The sequence below is a fragment of the Cynocephalus volans genome, chromosome 9 (assembly GCF_027409185.1).
Source record: "Cynocephalus volans isolate mCynVol1 chromosome 9, mCynVol1.pri, whole genome shotgun sequence".
Classification (NCBI taxonomy): domain Eukaryota; kingdom Metazoa; phylum Chordata; class Mammalia; order Dermoptera; family Cynocephalidae; genus Cynocephalus; species Cynocephalus volans.
Genome location: NC_084468.1, coordinates 152,121,159 through 152,143,360, shown reverse-complemented (window position 1 = coordinate 152,143,360; position 22,202 = coordinate 152,121,159).

The window sequence follows — 22,202 nt, the reverse complement described above, 5'->3', positions numbered from 1 at the left end:
ATTTTCAAAAGTCTGTAACTGTTAGAAATAGACCTGAGAAAGATATTAGCTTACATCATAGGCATAAATTAATATAAATCATAATGAATACTTTTCACAGAAAAACTAGAATAAAGTGACTGATTTGGGAAATGAGTTTACTGAGTCTAACTCCTTTTTCTTGTTGTTTTCCTTGAGATTGGACAAAACATCCATTTTTTGTTTCAAATCTTTGTATACATTTCCCCCCAAATTATCAGCATACATTTTCTGGCCTTCCTATGTTCGGTGTTACGGAACTGAGTCACACTGTTCTGAGTAATGAACAGCCTCTCCCGGGGGCTACTCCCCATCGGACTCACCGGCCGGAGCGCTCCCCTCGACCTGCTGCCCCGGCTTTCCTTCTGGGAGGTGCTTTCAAGGTAACAAGAAAGGAGGAGGAGAAGCAGGGTCCAGGGAATACCCACACCCTGGGTCATCAGGCTTAAAGCGACAAAGACCAATTAATGTCAGAGGGAAAAGCGAGCACCAAGGTGGGACAGAGCCTTGTGCACAGGGACCCGTGACGCCAGCACCGCAGATGGACCAGAGGCCGCGAAGGCTTTCTACATCCATGTCACCAAAAAGAGAAGCACACGCCTTGTTTAATCGGAATTAGGTCATCGTGGATAACAAGGCACAGGTGGGGCTTTATCTTCTCCAGGCTCTTTTCTCATGGACTGGGAAAGACTTGCAGATGCAAAGGCTCCTTGCCTGTCCCTGGACTTCCTGCGCTCCGTGCTGTGCACAGAAGTCATGCTTTATGCTCCATTCCACTCCTCACCAGTGTGCCTGCCTCTCCCACTAGGGCATTCAGCACGATGGCCGTGCCAAGTTTCCCTGTGTCCAGTTGCCTGTTCAGACTGTAAGAACAAGTCTTTCTCACCTATGCAGCCATAGCAGCATTAGCCATGTACTGCCCAAACCCAGAGGGCCAACTCAAAATGTTGTCCAAAAGACAACTACCTGGCGTGCCCCAGAAACGTGCTTCTAGTTTCATGGAACTGTGGCTTTTCTACATTATCTCGCTGTGAGCACCACACTGCAGAGGGACTTGTGGCTATAGCTGAGGGGGGATAGCAAATTCCAGCACGAGTCCAACTTGAAGAAGTCTCCTCAATTATACAAAGGTGGAACACGTTAGATCTTGTGCAAGTCTGTCAAACACCCTCTGATGTCAGCCGTCAACCCCTTCTCAGCCCAGAGCGTGCTTAAGTGGTTCTCTCTATTGCACTGATATCTTGCAGGAACAATTTTTTTCAGTTTCTGGGTAAAATTTGTCCCAGCAACTTGAAGAAACATCCTCCCAATTGCACCCTGTGTGCTGAGAGCAGAATGTTTTCTCTCCATTGTTTTCTAAGAGCTGCATTCTTCACTCCTGTCTCAGATGTGCTTGTAACCTAATGCCCTTCTGAAGGGAAAGTGTAATTGTTTTCTGGTTGCAGTGTTATTAGGACTATGAGGAAGATCGTACACTTCTCCAGGATGCAGCCTTTGTAAAGTTTTTGTGCTGTGTTCCACACACAATTTAACACAAGACAGATGGAAAAAGTGAGCTCAATGTTTCAGAGAAGCAAGGCCTGTGAGGATGGATGAGTGCTGTGCTGCAGGCGGGGCTCCAGCTGGCAGCTCTTGCCTGATGTCCCGCAGCAGCCACCATGGCGCAGTGCAGCAGCCACACCCACCCCAGAAAACCACAAGCTCCCTAGAGGACCCCAAGAACAAGTTCTCAGCTTATCTAAGAAGCCATCAATGTTGGCCAAGGTTATGGCTTCTGATAACAGTTTCACTTAAACCCCAAGTAGAATTCCCTAATTTACCACTCCCCTGAACTTAGAGTCCAAAGTAGGTTTAATCACAAAGAAGAAAGTACTAGAACCCTTGCTAGAATCTTTTTGATGCTTATTATTCAGTGTAGGCCTAGAATATGGGCTCGCAAGCTTTTTCTGCAGAGACCTAGGAATAAACACTTTAGGCTTTGTGGGCTGTGTCACATCTGTCACAAGGACTCAGCTCTCCTGAACCAGCTACAAACAGAACATACACAAAGGTGTGGCTGTTTCCCAATAAAACTTTATTTACAAAAAGACCTGGTGCTATGGGCTAAATTTGATCTGTGGCCCATAGTTCGCCAACCCCTGGTCAAAAAAAACAAGAGTCCAATGTGCTCTAAACTCCCTGATAGGGCTTTGCTCAGTAGCCGGGTTTGGGCCTCTGCTTCCCAGAGGCTCCCAGGGGCCAGGTCAGAGGAGGCCACGTCCTTCTGAGAGCAGCGGCAGGAGCGCCCTCCACTCAGCCTCTGCCCCTCTTTCCTTCCCTCAGCCCAGAATCCACGTCTGCTCCATCCCAGAAGTTCTCAGAGCACAGGTGGGGTCTCCAGGCTGGGATCCCGTGTCCAGCAGAAGCCCTGAGTCTTTCTGTTTCACCTGTATGACTAAACTATTTGTTGAAACCCCCTCGCATCTGTCTCTAAGCCTAGATTTTATCTCATGAACTGGCAGATGGAGCACGCTGTCTATGAACCAAATCTCCAAGTCTCCCAATTACACAAGAGCAGCGCATGTCCATGGAGAATCACCCAAGCTCACAAGAATATGTTTAAATCATACACAAATTTGCAAATAGACTAAAACCTCCTGAATTAGAGATGAATGGGAAAGATACATAATTACTAAATGATTTCAAAGTTCAACTCTCAATAGGTATCTGAGCAGATGTTGTTAGTTTGGGTAGATAATGTATTTGGTAGTACACATTACGTTCATATCATTTTTGCCATACCAAATACTCAAGATTTTAAGAGATTCATAGGCAGTGAAAACACGAATCCTGACTTTCCTGTGCTCTGCCCAGACCTCTTTTCCTTTCTTCTGTATAAACAGGGGCACAGCAGGAAACTACTCACCAATTCGATAGCAATCTTGGGAAAACTAGTAAAGAAGAAACACTCTGAACATGCTTCGGGAACAGAAGCGTGGATTCAAACAAATTAACCCACATTCAAGTTTCTCATCTATTGGGTATTGCCAAAGTAAATCCAGTGCTTTCCTTGGCTGGAGTTTGTTTGATTCTTAGGGGTAAAACCCACCAGAACATGGTAAAAGGAAGTGTGATGAAAACTACACGCAGAATCGGGAATCTCCTGGACCAAGGGCTGGTGTAGGAGCAGGAATGAGACCTGGACGTGGTCAGATCCTCCTTTCCTCCCTGCCTCCTCCCCAGTTCTCTTACCTCTGATTTGACTTGTACATTTTCCAGCACTTTTTTGCAAAGCAGCCTTTGCTGCTTACTTATTGATATGCTTGGTTCCAGAAAAGCACCTAATTCCTAGACCCTCCACACCTCAGTAAGGGTCAGACACACAGATGGCCCTTCATAAATATTTATTAGCTGACCTTTTGACAGGATTAAATAAGTTTGCTGGTCACCGCTAACTAGAAATTCCTTGGCCAAACTTTGCATTCCTGGGATGAAGAGTTAATTAGTCCATCTTGAGCAGCATCTGCTACTTGACCAGCTATCGTGACTCCCCGGCCTGTAGGGACCACACCTGATACTAGCAGGGCTGTTTTCCGAAGAGGTCTGGGTACCCCAAAGGTTCCTATGCCCGTGCTTTACTTAGCCTAAAAACCTGGTTATTGAAATCAATGAGATATCAATTTAACGTGGGACTTTAGTCATGTCAGAGCCCAGGCAACGTAGTGGATTCCTAAGTTACATTCACCACAGAGACGGGCTCCTAAGACCTTATGGTGTGTGTTGTTGGTGACATCATGCCGGAGGGGAAGCACAGACTCCAGCTCGCACCTGGCCTGCTCCTTCTGTCATGGGTTCCCAGCAGCAGTGTGGGGGAGGGGAGCATCAGCGACCTTTGAGTGTCATGGAAGTTTAAACACTGTGACATCACGTTCCTGACTAGAGCGCTCCACTAGAAAGAAATGCTTCGTACCTAAATGCACAACCCTACACTAGGGTGACCATCTGTCCTGGTTTGCCTGGGACCAGCCCAATTCTAGCACTAAAAGTCCCATGTCCTGGGAAACCTCTCAGTCTCAGGCAGGCTGAGATGGTTGGTGGCCCTAGCCTGAGCCATGGAAGTGTGGCTGTGGGCTCTCTTCTCGTCCGCACACAGGGGACCATCTACAGACATGGCTGTGGAACAGCCGCAGAGCCAAGAACGCCCTGCTGCGCCACGGCTGCCTCGGTGCATGCTCTCAGCTCACGCTGGCTCCTTCTGTGCTTCCCGGAGGCTGTGCCCTGGGAGGATTTCGATTCTGGGAACCATGCCTGAAGTGTGGCTCAGCGCTCTGGCCGGGAGGGACCGGCTATCCCAGGCCATCTCCTCTCCAGTCTCAGAACCCTGGGGGCTGCCTGTCTCGGCCCATTCAAGGTGACTTAGAAAAAATGTAAAAGCGTTTCTCACAGTTCTGGAGGCTGGAATTGTGAGATCAGGTGCCAGCATGGTCGGGTTCTGGTGAGGGCCCACTTCCAGGCTGCAGAGGGCTGCCCTTCTCGCTGTATCTTCACATGGCAGAAAGGGGTTGAGGCAGCTCTCTAGGATCCCTTTTATAAGGGCACTAATACCATTCATGAGGGCTTCGCCTTCATGACATAATCACCTCCCTGAAACCCCACCTTCCAACACCATTACATTGGAGATGAGGATTTCAACACATGAATTCTGGAGGGACAGAAACACTCAATCCATTGCTCTGCCCTTGACCTGTCTGCAGAGGGAAAGACTAGTCCATCCCAAGGCATCTGCAGGCCTAGAGGGGACGTAGAGTCACTCATGCTAGCACATAACTCCCAGCACCGACACCATCAAATCGTAACACCACACGGGAGCCTGGCATCATGAGAATGTTTGTCAACTCACCCCTTCCTACGGAATGTACGTATCCTGAAGACAGAGAATTTGCCTTTTCTTTTTTTCTGTAAATGGATATATTCCAGGGCCAAGAACAGTCAGTGAGTAGCACACAGGAGGCTCTTAATAAATATTTATCAAATGAGTGAGAACAAATGAATGAAGGAACTGGAGGTAGAAAAACCAGTTAGATAGATAAATAGAACAGTCCAGGAGAGAGATAATAAATAAAGGCTTAACCTAAGTTGGTTGTCAGAAGAAGGAATTAAGAAGATACTCGTGCTTTCTGTTTGAATATTGCACATTTGTATATTTTCTTTGCTTGGAATATATTCAGTCACTTCCTCCTTTCTCTCTTGTCCCCTGACCTCACCAAATTTGATTTCTTTAAATACATATAAACAGTGAGTGTACAAATGTGTATCCACATACACACATATATGCATATGTGCAATTATGTATATAATAGTTTAAAAACATTTTATAATGAAAATCTCAAGCTTGAACAAAATAGAAAGAATAGTACAATGAACCCCAGGTGCCCTTCACCCCGTCCCCACAATGACCAAATTGTGACCACCCTGCTTTCACCCATATCCCACCTACTTCCCCCTGTTCCCATATTAGAAGGAAAAAAATCTCAGAAGTCATGTGATTTTCTTGGTATGATATTTTCTTTTTAAATAGCTTCCTACTACTGTTAAAATTCATGCATATTTATTACTAACCCAGTTTTAGGAGGAGGAAACAGACAGGAGAAGCAAACCCAAGACCACTGAATTCTCCATGAACTCCTCTGGTCCTACTGAGCCACCAGGACCTTGAGTTGTTTGGCTGTCCTGCCTCTGTGTTCTCCCGGTGTCTGGCACTATTAGTGTGAGTTGGGGTCATGCTACCAGTGGTTCTGGTGACACTGTTTGGTCAACACGTCCCCCACTAGCTTGCGAGCTCCTGTGGGGGGACACTGAGCCTTATATACTGTAGTATCCCAAATACTCAACCTGCAGGAAATCCCTAATAACATACCTGAAGAAATGTTAAGTACAATCAACAGGGTTTTTCAGTTAATTCTATAGGGAAATGGTCTAAGATACTGTAAAGAGTTACAATTTATTACTAGACATAGGGCTGGAGTGTGGAGGGGACGGGCTCTGCGAGAAGGTGGTTGGCAATGTGGCTCTGAGACAGTTGCCTGTGTGGAACCGACTGAAGACTCTCAGCGTGCAGATGTGCTGGGTGGAGAGAGGCGAGTCTCGAGGCAAAGGCTGGGTGTTCGCCATTTACAGTGGCCAGCACAGGGGAAAGAACCGAGGCAGCCAGTGTAGAAAGTTGGGGAGGGAGCGGGCGAGGGGGAGGTGAGGACAGGAAATTAAAGGCCAGGAGGAGGAAGAGACTGTAACAAAGAATTGTTGCAGAGAAGAACTAGAGAAGTAGAAAGATCATCTGAACAGTCAGTTGTTATTAAAGACAAGGGCACTGGACATTGTGAACGTGCTTCATGCCACTGGGTTGTACACTTAAAAATGTCACAAGGGTGAATTTTATGTTATGAATATTTTCACACTCGATAAGGGAAAATTGCAAGTTCCAAGAAGTGTAGGTGGGTAGGCTGCCACACAAAGCCTGGAGGACAGCAAGGAGGAGGAGCTGTGCTTGGTGAGCAGGTGGCTGCACAGTCCCGCAGACCGTGTCCACGCCACAGAGGGGCCAGGACGCCCGATCCGGGATTGCGGGGCGGGAAAGCACAGGCTGCCAGGGAGGGTTTCCTGTTAGAGAAGGTGGTAGACTGTGGGGACAGTGGGTCTAGGGAATGTTTCTGCAAGTGTGTCCTTAAATGAGCGACGTCACACTCCTCTGAAAGACTCACAAAAAGATCCTAGGTCCCAGCTGGGATGTGTGGAGTCAGACACAACAAGGTGCTGGCAGGCAATCTGCATTCTAGACAAGCTCGTGGGTGGTTCTCATGAACACGAAGTTCAAGGCCCACAGCTAAGGCGGAAGGTCATCAGGTGGGAAAGTACTTGAGGATGAGCTCACCTGAGTGAGCTCACCTGCGCGAGCACACCTGAGCCTGAGCGAGCTCACCTGCGTGAGCACACCTGCGTGAGCACACTTGCGTGAGCACACCTGCGTGAGCACACCTGCGTGAGCACACCTGAGCGAGCACACCCGAGCGAGCACACCTGCGTGAGCACACCCGAGCGAGCACACCTGCGCGAGCACACCTGAGCCTGAGCGAGCTCACCTGCGTGAGCACACCTGCGTGAGCACACCTGCGTGAGCACACTTGCGTGAGCACACCTGCGTGAGCACACCCGAGCGAGCACACCTGAGCGAGCTCACCTGAGCGAGCATGCATCTAGTTGAGCAAAGGCTGCGGTGGTGAGGAAGGCGTTTATAAGTTGGGGGTGGGGTAGAGGCCTCAGATAAATGCTGGAAGGACCCAGAGGAACCTGGAAGTGGATGTAGAGATGAAGAAGCAGCAGAGGAGGCAGGGGAGGCCTAGGGAGAGCTCGCCCTGGACGCAGCCGAGCAAGGGAGTGGGAGGGTGCAGGGGGAGGACAGGCAATAGAACAGGCCCACCAGGGCGGGCACGGGTCGCAGCGGATGGCTTCCGCGGGGCTTCTAGGACTGGCAGAGACCTCACCAAGAGGAACGGCTGTGTCAGGGAGGCCAGGAGAGGCACGGAGGGCTGAGCACGGGAGGCAGGCTGCGTGTGAGCAAGGGCCGGGGAGGCCGTGCTGTCGCCTGTGGCAGAGGGGACACTAAACGCCAGCCTGCTCTCACAGGGGCCACAGACGGGTGCACAAGAGCCAGGGACAAGGGCATTCAGTAGGGTGGCAGAACTTGTTCAGGAAGATACACGAGCATCTTGCAGGAGTCACCATAATTAGATATCTGGTTGGAAAAGACAGCTGCATTTCATATAGATCTTATTCCCACTTGGCCTTTCCTGCTGTTGCTATCGGAAGGCTGTCGTCTCAGCTCAAGAACACCTGGTTGGCTGGTATTTCTTTCATTTGCTTGTCTCTCCTAAATTCCCTTTGAGGGGAAAGTTTGAAATAGCTGTGGGGGGCTCTGCGCTGGGGTGCAGGGGTTGCTAGCAGCCTGTCACCTGGCTGGGTCACCCCAGCACAGCGAGCATGAGCCTGGACCTGTGGCCGCAGGGCAGAGAGGCGCTCCGTGCTGGTAGCATCAGTAGCTCGTTTGCTGGCACGTGTAAGCCCTCAAGAAACGGCAGCAGTCCCTGTAGTGGTAGTGCTTTACTATCACTGTTGTCCCCGTTATTGTTAGAAGGACCCGCACAGGCTTCACTGCGAAGGAGCTACCAAGGGACTGCGGGGTGTGGCCCGGCCTGTACCCCACTCAGGGGTCCACACGCCTGTCTGCACATTAAAATTAGTTTAAAGGACGCTGAACACCAGTTCCTACCCACGTGGAACCAGAATCCCCGGGGGGAGGTCCAGAGAGTGCTCCTTTCAAAGGCTCCTCGGGTAATTCTCAGGCACCACCCGAGGTGAACACCTCAGAGCTGGCTGAGCACTAAGCACAGGGGGTGGGTGGGGACATTCAAGATGCTGTAGCATTTCAGGTGACCAGGAGAAAGTGCTCTGGACCCCCTAACTCCTGCCCACGTGTCCTCTAAAGCTGTACACCAGCTTTTGGTAACCTGTTTTCCCACTCAGGACCAAATCGATGTTTTGGCTGCATAAAAATAGCTGTTGGAACAGACGGTGAGCCTACAGGGTACCTGGGTGCCTTTTCTAGGTCTCACCTCCCAGGGCAGCTGTGCAGGGAGACTCCAGGCCCTGGCACTTTCCTGTTAGCTCTGCTGGGTGGGCAGCTGGAGTTCTCTGTTTCTCTCTTACTCTTCACATTAATTCAGTTCCTCTATTCAACATGAAGTCTGCTTTCCTGGACCGCCTCTGCAGTGACTCTCCCCTCCCCTTCCTCAGGACATATATTAGAGTGCTCCCTCGGGAGTATTGTCTGGTGACATCACAGGGACGCAGTCTTCAAGCTGTAGCACAGGCTGAGGCCCCATCACGTGTCCCCGAAGCACCTTCCACAGGGTGGCAAAGCCAGCCATCTCCAGGTGGAACGAAATCCCACCTCCTCAAAGCCACTGCCTCACGAAGGGTGACACACCGGTCTCAACTTCAGTTCTGAGTTCCCTGTGATTATGGATCCTGGGCTTGATTTTCAGTTTTCAGTCCCAGTGTGTGTGTGGTGAGGGTATGGGGGTGAAGAGGAGAGAAAGAGCTGGAATCAGAAGACATGGATTCTAGTCCAAATTCCCCCACACCAGCTTTAAGGATGCAGATTTCTTCTCTGACCTCAGTCTCTTCAGCTCAAAGGTGAGATTGGACCACACTGGTGGTTCCCAACAGAGTTCCCTCCTGATACACAGGGGTCTGGAGGTCTCTTAATAATTTAGAGACTTGCTCAGGTGTCCCCAAGATCCAGAACATGCAGGTGGGGACCACTACCCTATATGACCTTGATGTTCTCTTCTAGTTCTGGTATTTTCTAGTTTTCCCGGTGTGATGCTCTCCAGCCCTATGATCTCTCCAGCCGAGATCTGTTGGGCTGGGAATTCCCCAGCTACCAGTGGTGGCGCGTCTGCCTTTGCAATGGTGTGGAGGCATGTGTCGGCTCTCAGAATCATTGCAAGTGATGGACCTGGCAAGTAAAGTCTGTCCCCTCCTCACTTTCAAGCCCTGCTCTTCTCCCAAGCCACGCCGGTCTGGCTGCGATGAGCTTCGTTTTCACAGGGATGATGTCGTGCCATTTGGCAGTTGTGGATTTAATTTAACGAGGGCCAAGTACACGGTAATTGCTTCTTCCAGCCATCCTACTAATTGGCGAGGCTGTATCTATAGGGTACTTTGTGTTTGGAACAAATGGCTGTGTTGCAATCCCTGTGGCCTATGGTGACTCCCCAACATTCTCTGCCAAGAGAATGGCACCTCACAGATGAGAGGCACCCGAAAGCATCAGGTTTGCACAGTGACTGGGGGGTGAGTCCCCATGCCCCTGTGGGAAAGCTTCCCGAATCAAGCCCATTCACACTGCTTTACGCCTTCTCCTTTTCCTGATGGAGTGACTGACATGGAAAGCTCTAATGAATGCCATGGCATCTGCTAATCGGCAGATGTCTACTTCCCGCTCAATAACATGACAGTTACTGAGCGCCTACTGTATACCAGGCTGAACTCTGATTGAGCGTGCACATCCTGCTGCTCGCACAAGCTGTTTCTTTCACTTAAAGTGTCACCTCTCCCTCTATGTGACCTCATCAAAATCCTTACCTATCACGGCTCAGCTCAAACAGCACTTTTTCATGCCTGGGAAGGAGAGCGTGGCCTCTTCTGAACCCCTGAGATACCTTCTGTCTATCACATCAACAGCCCCCCCCCCACAGGCCTGGCGTGCTGTTTTCTTACCCCCCTATGTCTTAGCAACACCCTAGGCTGTAGGCTCCTTGGGGACCCACTGGGTCTGGCCCTTTCCTATTGGCATGCGCAGGGCTGGCCATCAGTGGCTCTGAATGTGTGCAGTTAAGCAAATGTTGTTTGTTGTGGGGTTCCTTTGCCTTCTTAGAGGAGGAAATGGAAAAGCCAAGGTAAGATGGAATTCCTAAGCCCTTGGAAGGCACTGAATTAGCGTCTGAAAAGTCCTCCTGAATCAGACTTCTTCCTCAGCAGAGCTTGAGATCACTTGGTCCATGAGAGAGAGAAGGAACAGCAATCGCCTTCTTTGGTTCCTGATGTTTTCTTGGCTCCAGTCCTAGTTCTCTGGGCCTGGGCCAGGGACTTCTGCCCACCACCCTCCCTGACATGGTACTGTTTGGAGTGATTTGACATTATGGTGGCAGCCATCCTGGTTTGCCCGGGACTGAGGGCGTCCCCAGAATGCATGACCCCCAGAGCCGAACCGGCAGTCCAAGCACAGCCAGAGACTCAGCATCTAAGGGACAGACATGGAGTGGGGGGAGGGCAGCGGCTGGTTCTATCTGGTCGTGTGGGCTTTGCAGGAGATGTGACAGAATGACAGGGAGCCACAGCAGTTCACAGGTAAGCTGTGCACTCCAGGAACCAGAGCGGACGGCCACAAACATCAGGAAGACAGGTCCTGCGAACACCTGCCAGCCCCGCCTTATCACACACAGGATTTATAAGCAGAGCGCTGGGAGGTACAGCTACCCCACACGAGGGAACTGTGAGCAGAGAGGAGGAGCAAGCCCACCTTGGGCCTCCTGCATAGGAAGCAGCACTTAGAGAAATCTGAGATGAGTGAGCTCAAAATTTCAGGGGATTTCAAAGCCTCTCCAGGTTGACACGGGCGTTTGGAAGCTCAGCTCTGCTCTGTGGAGTGGTCACAGGATGGAGGGGAAGTGGCCGAGGTCCCTGCTCGCTGAATGCTGCGGGACTCTCTGTGGGGTTGAGAGCTCCAATCCAGGGGTGAGCCAATGGAACATGGTGACTTAACTTTTGAAACATGGGCAATGTGGAAAAGCCACATGCCATTGCCCTCCCAGCATGGGGACAATGCAGCTTGTGACATTTGTCTCCAGCTTAATTATTGTAGACAGGGTAACTGACAATAACCCGAAGGCAGGATTAAGCTTACTGTGGGGACAGACTTGTGGGTCAGTTATCTGCAGAGCTTCAGGGTATTTTTGTCTTTTAGGGAGTTTGATCCTTTTGGGGTGGGTCACTTTCACTCTCTAAGAACTTTAGCCAAATAAAGAGAAAGTCCATCTTCACAACCATAGCAGGATAAATAAAGCATTTTAAAAATTCCCTACAGAATGCTAAATAAATCTTTTAAAAATAATTCTTAGCGGATCTGCTGGATGTTGGGAAATACAGCGAAAGCACCTTCATTCATCTTTGAGGATATTCTGTGCCCGGCCAGGCAGAAGATAGTGTCTTATCTGACAAGGAGGCATTTGCTAAGCACATGGAGAGAGACAGAGACAGAGAGAGACGGAGAGCGAGACCTAGGAGGACCCTCAGAGAGCATGAGAGAGAAGTGCATGTTTCAGTTTCTGATGTCGGTCTGCCTCAGAACAAGCCTCCTTCCATCTCGGTGATTCAGGTGTGTTTCTATTTCTCACATCTAGGACAACAGAACACCAACGACCTCGGCTTACCACTTAGATGGGGAACTGAGTAGACCTTTATTAATGGAAAAGGAAAAGAGCCTCCCATAGGGATAACCTTGAACATAGAGCAGATAGTTGGATGGCTGGGTGGCTGGATGGCTGGATGGCTGGGTGGCTGGGTGGCTGGATGGCTGGGTGGCTGGGTGGCTGGATGGCTGGATGGTTAGGTGGCTGGATGGCTGGGTGGCTGGCTGAGCCTTCTTGGAACCTGGCAAAGCCCTTTCCAGAATTGTGCATATACTGGTCACCACTAGCATTTTTTTAAAAAAGAAAAAGAATTCAGGAAATTGTATCCTATCCAAAAATGGCTACTCTGGTGTTCTGATGATTTCACTATCAGCTCAAGTTGTTTATTTTTTCAAGAATGTTATCTTTGGAGACAGTTTTCATCAACAAGTCAACCTTTGTCTGCTTGTATCGGTTTCACCTTCTATTATTTTTCTCTCCGCTACCCTTTTAGCTTTCCCCATTTATTGAACCTGATCAAAAAAGGATATCTACTCCTTGACACGCTGATAACTTATGAGTCACCCCACACCCACACACACCCCACAAACATACACACACATACCCACATCACACACACATACATACACCACGTACACCGCACACACATACACACACAACGCACACATACACACAGCACACACGCACCACACACATGCACACACCACACACATAGCCACACATACACACAACACACAACACACACATAACACACACATGTACACACCACGCACATACACCACACACATATACACCACACACAGAGACACAAACACACCAACACACGCACCACACACATACAGCCCACACATGCTCATCAGACTCACTCATACACAATGGATATGTAGATTCCTCTCCAAAGTTGACTGCTTAATAAGCACTACATTTTCCAGAAACTCATGTGTGTCTGTTCTTGTTGTTATAAACAAAAAGGCTGACTGCCAAGCACTGTTTGGCATAGTGGCTCTGATGAGGAAGGTTCCTTACTGCTCCCTCGGCCTTGCACCTCCTGTGGGAGGGTCTCGGAGGCTTAGCTCCGTGGGGCCGCCGTGGCGGTGGCCAGTGGCTGATGTGTGTGCCCTCACTTGGAGGCAGAGTAGGGCTCGACGGAGGAGCTCTGGAATCTGTGGCTCCTGCTCCAGGCCTCTTGTTGATAAAAACCAGCATCTTACAATATTCCAGTCAACAAAACGGAGAATGGCTTATGTAAATGACAAATGTGAGGGGTGATCTCTGAGTTCCCGCTGATGTCTTTCTAATACCTTTATTTTCATGGCACTTCCAAACATCAGTGGACTCACCCCACCTTATAACTAATCATTCCAACGGGAGGTGACCTATGTACCGTTACTCTCACTGAACTTGCATCAGGGAAGCAGAGGCATTGAGAGGGGCTTTGGTTTGTCCCTGGTCACACAGTCTCCAGCACTTACTGGGCCATTGCTCTGAGTGCCTCTGTCTTCCTCTCCCTGCAGCAGAAATGTTTAACCTACAGCCTAAATCTCTCACTGCACTGCGTCCCCAGCAATGCACTTGAAGATAACAGGGCTAGCCTGCAGTGAGATTTCTGAGAGCAGTCGTGTAAGTTGAAATAGACAAATCCTGTAAATTATTATTCAGCAACCACAGAACAGATGCGCAGCATGCGCCTGTGACCGCGGGCCCAGGCCTGCTGCTTTTGGAAGGGGCCGCCTGGCTATGAGCATCAGATGAGCGACACGCATGTGTTCCTCTTAGTTTGCGATTATGAAACTTGAAGGTGCGACTTTTTGGAATATTATATTGTGTTCAAAAATCCCGCTTGTCCTCTAGTTTATTCTCTTCATCTGAATTGAGTCTCATGATATTGGTGAAGAAAGCAGAGGGGGCTGGCCTTGCTTCACTGAGCCCGCTGCATCCTCAGCCGCTCGGCAGGTCAGAAACCTCTGAGAACCAGGGGCTTTCTGCAGATGAAGGAGGTGGTCAGAGGAGGAGACGTCACACACTGTCCCCCGGCCCAGCGCGCCTCTGATGAGAGCAGTAGGAAGGACGCTCACCTGAAACTCACTGCCAGGATTTTGCTATTTTTTGAGAAGCCCAAACAGTTAGTTGCTACCTGAACTCTCCCTGTACAAAGTCCGGGCTGGTGTCCCCTGGCCCCTGTGCTCCTTCTTCATCCACCCTGGCTGGGCCTGAAAGCGGTGATTCTATTAATCATTCTTGTTTCTTTAGTGTAATCTTATCTGTCCAATTTCCTTGAGGGTAAGAGCCATGATTTAGACTTGTCGATAACTTAGCAAGTCCTCTGAAAATACTCACTGGTGAATTGGTGGGTGATTAGATGTTGATAAAATTCATATCACTGTGTTTCTGGTCAAGACTTTGTGTACCCAGATCAGATTAGAAGATGGTACTAGACAGAAATCCCTCCAGGCCATGGGTAAACCAGTGTGAGTCTGTGTGGTGTGTTCACTCCCACTCCTGGGAACATCCTCTTCTCTCACACCGGGTGTAGACGTGCAGAAGCTAAAGGCATTGAGAGTTGGGCTCTGGCGGGTGCCACAGCCGAGGTGCGTCACCTTGGGCGAGTTGCTTAACCAGCTGGTGACTGTTTCCTCATCTCTAATGTGGGCGTAATCATGGAAAGTCCCTCACGGAAATGTGAGGGTTAAATGGTTTAATGTGTACCTAGGGTTTAGAACAGTGCTGGGCATGCAGCAAGTGTTTAATGGATGCTTGGGATTTTTATGGTTATAACACTGCCTCTCCATCTTCTCTTTGTTTTTGTTTTTTACTGGCATCTTGAACGTATAAAATTCTTCAGGCTGTTCACACAGTTACACCCAGCGATCTCTTCTCAGTTTACCTTCCTTCACCTCCCGCAGCCTGTTCCCTTCAGCGGAGCGGGGGAGCAGGCTCTGCTCACGGCCGTGCCACACATGTCTTCTCCTGGGCTCCTCTCCTGCAGGGACACACCAGGGAGAATTACTCCCATTTAGATCCTCTCCTTTGTTTCAACCTTAGTCCAGATCTCACTTTTCCAAAGGAGATGTCCATGCTTTTTAATTTCCTTTGGGGTCCCCATCCCCTTTTTTACCTTCCTTTTATCCTTAGTCTGATTCTCTGCCCAGAGACATTCCAAAGCCACCTACTGCAAGGCAGGGGTTGAACCTCTAAACCAAATTCAGCTTATGGGTGTGTGACTTAAAGAACGAATCAAATTAATTGCCAACACAAACACTTGCAAATAGAAAGCTTTCAAAGCTTTGGGTTTCCAGCTTTTCCTGGAGGCTAGAGGATGCAGCAGCACTGGGCCTATGTTGTTCAGGACCCAAGTCTGTGGGAGCTGAGTGGATAAAGGCACCCGGGAGCTGCCACCTGCTCCCCCATCCCCAGGGCCCCTTTATCTGCCTTCCCTGCCTGGATCCTAGAGGCATCCGATTTTGTGCTGTCTGCTTTAGAGCAAAAAACCTGAGCATGGAGACCCAGAAGGATACAAAGGCTGCCAGTGCTGGCCTCCCCCAGCTGCAGATCGTGGGCCACTCCCTCAATTGTTTTGTAGTTCCTTATCTAGTAGGAGTGAGAGTACCTGGCCTCCATCCGCTAATGGCAAGGAATTCTCCAGATAGTGGGTGTGCAAGTGCTCTGTGAAGGAAAGTGCAGACTTCGGCTATGAGGACTGCCTTCTGTTTATCTCATGGGGCCTCCCCAGGGTCACTGGTGTTGCCAGCGCAGGAGTTTGCTCCAAATGTTGCCTCTGCCTTTGACTCTGAATGTGACAATTTTTGCTTGTGGGTGTTGGAGGCCATGACTCCAACCCTCATATAGGCAAGTCGTTCTGTTTCCACACCGCGGCCTCCCTGAAAGGACAAGGTAAATCAGAGACGCTCCGTGCATGGCCCTCTCACAGGCTTGCTGCCTTACTCGGTCAGGGGAAGAGGGTCCTTCCTACACACTTGCCCTCCATGCTGGCTCTCTCTACAAAGGCCTTACACACCCACAGGGCACCCACAAGCTGGCCTGTCCCCAGGATAAACAAAGCCTGCATTTTTCTTATTAATCACCAATATATAAAAACACATGGCCTCTCTTTCTATTGTTCTGTGACTGGTTCACACCCTATATAATTTTATCCTGTTCCTACAGCCCTGCCATGCCCTAAGCTACAATTGACATTGATTCACTGACTTACGCAACTGTGTTATCTGCTCTTCATGGAGTTCTGTGCCCCAGCGGTGCCTCGGGCCTCCAGAGACAGGTGCAGGAGGGGTCGCACATCTCAGAGAGAGGAGCAGGGACTTGGAACGCCCCTCGTCCTCGTCGCAAACCGCACCTGGGCTTGATCACCTGTCCATTTCTGCAGGAGCAACCTCGTGGCAACTCCCAATGAATCCCTACATTTGCTTCTTAAGTCAACTAACATGAGAATTAGATCCATTCTGTGTCCACATTAAGAGGCAAGCTTTCAAAAGGGAGTCTTTCGATACACCGAGCTTGACAAAGAGCACCTGTGGTGTTAGAGCCCATCCAGCCTTTGCATGGCTCCCACTGTCTCCAAAGAGGAAAGTCTTGCTTATAAGAGGAAAGAGATTTCACCAGCATAATTCCTACAAATACACTAGATCGATGAGAAAAAGTCCAGCTTTACAAATGTGCTGAGCATGACTTTAGCAACTTAGCAGCACGTGGTAGAAGAAAATAAAGCAATGTAAAATGCATGCAAAATAAAAGATTTTTAAGTTTAAAAATACAACAAAATTCTGCCAAATTTCTCATTGAAGCTAATGTTTACAACTTCTCTTTGAGTAAGTTACTGAAGCACGTTTCCTCAACCAGAGGCCCTCATTCTAGCACATTCATGATTGGGGAACAATACAGCCTGCAGAGCTCAGTGCTGTGCACTCGGTGTCATCGTGCTTCCCTCCACTTCCAGCCATCTTTGTGGTTTTTCTGGAACGCTGGCTGAGATGGTTAAGGGCTTGCGGCCTCTTTCATTTCCTCCACCCCCGCTGTGGGAGGCCACGTGCAGTAGACAGCACAGCCCGTGAACCTGCATCCAGCCGTGGTGTGGGAAAGAAGTGGCCGGTGGCTGTGTGAGGTAGGACCTGTGGGTTTACTTGTTACTGTGGCATAGCCTGGTCTCTCCTGCCTAACACAGATGGTCCCTGATGCATGATGGTTCCACTTAACATTTTTTTTGACTTTATGGTGGGTTTAACAGGACATAACCCCATCATAAGTCAAGGAGCATCTGTACATATATTTAAGGTATAGAATTTTTTCCCTGGAAAAGTTAGTATTAAATCTATGAAACATCTTATAGTGATTGTCATAGAATCCAAAGAATACAAACTATTGATTTTAGTTTCCGCAGTAGCTGAGAAACTTTGACAAGCAGTAAGTGTATCTAGAGAAGCGGTGGGGGCAGCTCATAGACAGTCCCCCGAGGAGCACTTCAACCCCCATCGCCACCCACCTGAACCCTCTTACCCTCCAGATCTGAACACAACTTTTTTTCTGTATACTTTTGATAAACACAAAGTAGATAGAAAATATTCCAGAAGCATAGCAATAGTGTTCAAGTTAAAATTTCTGCCCTTCCAATTGCTTCCATTTTTTCATTATTTTGATTAATAAAATATGTATTGGAGGAGACCAAGAAGGAAGGCAGAGCAGGGCTAAGGAGGTGGCTGGCAGAGTCAGGGTCAAGGAGGCCACTCTGGAGGCAGCCAGTCAGGTGGAGTCAGGGTCCCTGGCTAGGTGAGGGCTGAGGAGGTGCTGGGCCTGGTGTGCCAAAGACTGACACCCATGGCAGGTGAGTCAGGAGGAACCTAGTGTACACTGCGATAGGTAAATAGGATCTGTCTTCAAACCCATTCTAGTGGTGTTGTTCAGACCTGTACATAAAGGGCTTTTAGGATACACAGAGGGGTATAAAAATATTGCAAAGCATATTTCTAAGCTGCACATATGCCAAAGTGATAATCTGTGGGCTCCTTGAAGGTGTCCACATGCCTCAGATAAACAGGCCTGTTAAAGAAATCTTCACCTTATTTTAACACACACACAGACACACGCTGCCAGGAGGTTTTTAATACTCCTACTTTCAGGATTAGCATTTGCTGATTACAAATGGCAGGTGAGCTTCACCATAGACCTCACATTTGGAGTAGTTCAGTAAGTGATACACACCTCTTCTTATCCACTTCAGAGCTGGCAAACCTGCAGAGACTCAATTCTATGGCCCTCAGACGCCTCGGTGCTGAAGAGACACCCCTCCCTCCAGTTTCGTACGCTTTACTGGCCTCTTGGAGATGACAGGAGCAGATGCCGGGGGCAGCCTACATTTTAATTCTTTATGTTGGTAGCTCCACCCTTGAGCCTATCTATCTACCAGTAAATTGCAGAAAGCCCTCAGGTGGCCACGGTTTGTGGTTGTGTGTGGTTCTCACGTGGTGGAAGTGGCACACTGTGGGCAGAGCTGGGGGAGGCAGGCTTTCACGGCTGCAGGGAGCCAGAGTGGGACTTGGAGGAAGACAGAGGAAGGTTGAGGCCGTCCTCAAGCTGGTGCTTACCCATAAAATGGCATTAGTAGCAAGACCCAGGAGCAGATTTTCCACCTAGGTTGCACAATGTAATTATCTGGGGAGATTTTAAATATCCAGATTTCCAGGCCACATCCAAAATGAAATTTCAAATAAAGGGAGGGGGACTCTCTGGGATCAGACCCAGGCATCGGTATTTTTAAAAACTCCCCAGGTGAGTATGTGCATGTTGAAGTTGGAGAACCATTGCTCCAAGACCACACTCACGTATCACAGGTGCAACACCTCCGAAAAGTACAATAATTAGGGGAAATTACTTATGGAAAGTAGTAAATAGTTTTTCTTTAAAAAGTTGACATCTTGCAAAGAACAAAACTGGATGAATATAGACAAAATGTTGACAATAATATTCTCTGTATAACACTGTGGGGTTACAGGCGATTTTCTTTTGTTTTGTTTTGCTTCTCTATATTTCCCAAAATTTCTCAGCAGTAAACCTCTAATCATTTGTAATAAAGAGAGACCACATTGTCTAAAGGATGGGGCATTGTGAGGTATAAAGAGAGCATGCAGAACTAACACGGGGTCCCCAGCAGCTCCAGGAGGGTCGTGGACCAGCATGCCAAAGCTCTGTGCTTACCTGGGTGGGGTGCATCTCCTGGAGCTACCAAGGCTTCAGGTGGGCTCAGCACCTGTGCAGCACTCACTACCTCCAAGATGCCAGCTGAGGACACCCTGGGCTGGAGACATCTGCTTTCAGACATGGCAGTGCCTTTCTGCACCCCAAATGAGTCACCTACCCCACAGCCTCCCTGCCAGCCCCTCCTCTCAAGCGCAACATACACAGTAGAAACAGTGTTGCTGAAGAGCCTGGTTTCTCTCTGGCAAAAAACCCACTGTGCAAAGTGCAAGGAATAAAGACCTGCACATGGGGCCTCCGGCAGAGCTTCGTGAAGAGGGATCTGCCTAGATGTGACGATTTGTGTCATGCAGCTCTGCGACGCCTCATACCTTACCTTTGACTTTCAAAGCTGTTGTAGTGTTACTTTAGAAATACTGCTCTTCACTGATCTTCTCCAGATGATGACAGAATTCCTGAGGTTTACTTGTTCTCATGCTGGTCCCATCTCTTTTCAAGTAACTACTCGCCTTCCTGTGTTAAATAAGGTAAGGTTAAAGAAGCAGCCTCTTTGCATTTATTCAATATGAAAATGTAAGTTTAGACTGTTCTCTTTCTCAAAGCAACAGCATGAAGCTGACATCCCCGAGGTGTGAGCAGGGCCTGGCCTGCAGCGGGGCCTTGCTGAGTGCAAAGAGAAAGGTAGGGGCTGCGGACTTTAAGCAGGCTTTTCTCACCCAAGTGTTATAAAGAAGGTTGGAGGAGAGAGAGCTGTTTTCCTCCAACACACTTCAGGCCATAGCTTATGTCAAAGGCTGATCATTCCATCTGGCCTGTGTCTCTGCTCTCTCTCAGGGAGCCCTAACTGTCCCCACAGCAACGTGAGGTCCGTTCTCAGAAGCCCAGAACCCAGGTGACAGTGCAGGCTGCCCCTGGGCACTTTGCCCAGTGAGAAGAGGAAGCCTGGGCCTTCTCTACATCCCATCTGAAGACTCGTTTCTTTCCCAACTTCTGCCTCGGCTGCCACTGCATTGCCAGTTCCCACCCCTGGCATCTGGAATGAAGGATGGGAAAAAAGAGGGAGACAGGAAAAAGAGGAGGCGTCTGTGTGGCCTTGTGTGCACACTTCAAAGGGCTCGCTAATGAGTGTGCCCATTGTGTGAGCTCTTTGTCTGTACCTGGGTTTTGCAATCTGCACACCTAGAGAGATCACAGAGCACCGAAAGGAGCCTTTCACGGCAGGCCAGGCCAACCCCTCCCCCTGCACATGGAATCAAAGGGCGATTGTCACAGGCGAATGCACTTGATCTGGACGACTCACAGGGCTCCTGGAACAGACTGGGGAAGAGGAAAGAATGTGTGTGGTTGGGAGGGGGCGGGGCGAGGAGATGGGAAGAGAGCTGTCACAGCCAGGTTAAAATGAACTCCTAGTGAGATAACTTCTTTCCCCGGCTGCCAGGCGTCCCTACGCAGTGGTGAGATGGAGGAGAATTATACTAATTCCTTTCCCATATCTATCTCCTGCTGCCCGCCCTGTCCTGTAGGCCAGTGTCTGTCACCTGGAGAAGGGGGTGATTAACACCTGGCAAAGTCCATAGGCACTTTCAGTTGTCACAACTGGGAAGGAGGTTACTGGCTTCTAAAGGGAGGAGACCATAGATGTTCCTCACTGTACTATGATGCCCAGGACTGTCTCCCACAACCAAGATCTGTCTGCCCCAAAACGTCAGAAGTACCAAGGCTGAGGACGCCTCCGTAGCCACTTATTCCCGGAGTGAACGGGATCGGGAGAGCAGTGCTCACGCTCCCTGTGTGCTGCTGTTGCTGCTGTTGCTTCCGGGAAGTTTTGCCCTCATATGCGTGGTCTCCTCTCACCTCAGTTGTCCGACTGCTGGGAGTTGGGCTGCTTCGGCCTCGGGGTCTTCCAGAACCTTACGAATACCTCAAGAGTCTCACACACAACCTTCTCAAGGATCCGCGTGTCCCCTGCTGCTGTTCTTCCTTGGTTGTCTTCGTGACCCATGCTGTTCTCTTCCACCTTATCTCGCTTTTCCCCTTCATCAGTCATTTACTGGCCCCTCTTTCTTCTGCTCCTTATGATCAGAAAGCGAAGCCAGACTCACAACAAGGTATCCCAAGCTCCTGAACCTGGGTTGAGGGGTGTGTTCTGACCGAAGCAGAGGGTTTAATATCTGGAATCGTGCATCACATGATCACAGGCCTTCATGGCTGTCTCACTGTAATGAGAGACATTTTCCTTCTCTGGTTGCTGCTGTAAAGTCAGCAATCCAGTCACTCTGCATGGAAGGTGACAGCGGACAGAGAGGTGATACAACTGAAACCTGATTCCCTGGGAAGGAAGGGAATCCAGGGTGAGAAGTTTCTCTCAGCATAATGCACCACTAAATTGTTGTAAATAATTATTTAAACTGGTGACAAAAATGTAAGGCATAAAATACTAAGGAAAAGAATCACAAGAATTTGTCTTATTAACACTATCAATAAAGTCATCATGAAGAGCTCCTTTAAAAGTTGTAATGTTCAATCCAGCTATGAGTTCCAAAAAGCTGACCATCCCAGGTCATAGTCCAAGACTGGCCAATTTGGAGAGTGCGACAGAATCGGGGAAAGTGTGAGCTAAATGTGTGCAAAGGGATGGATTTGTGCATCAGTGACTTACATCCAGATATGACAGCAATACACCTATGAGAAAATGGCCTGGAACCCAAACAGAAAATGGCCTGAAACCCAAACGTGGGGGATAACCAAATCTTTCTTCAGCAAGATTACATAAATTTCTTCATTCTTCACACAACATGAACCAGTGAGGTGTCAACAATACCAAATGTGGCTTACAGAATCCAGGGCAAGTTGTAGTGGGCCATTGTGAAGTGCAAGAGCCACTACTTCCCAGCAGCATCCAGGACACTATGATGCCATGCTGCACACCTACTGTGCAGTGGCAGTGGAGAGATGCCAGAAAAGTGACATGAG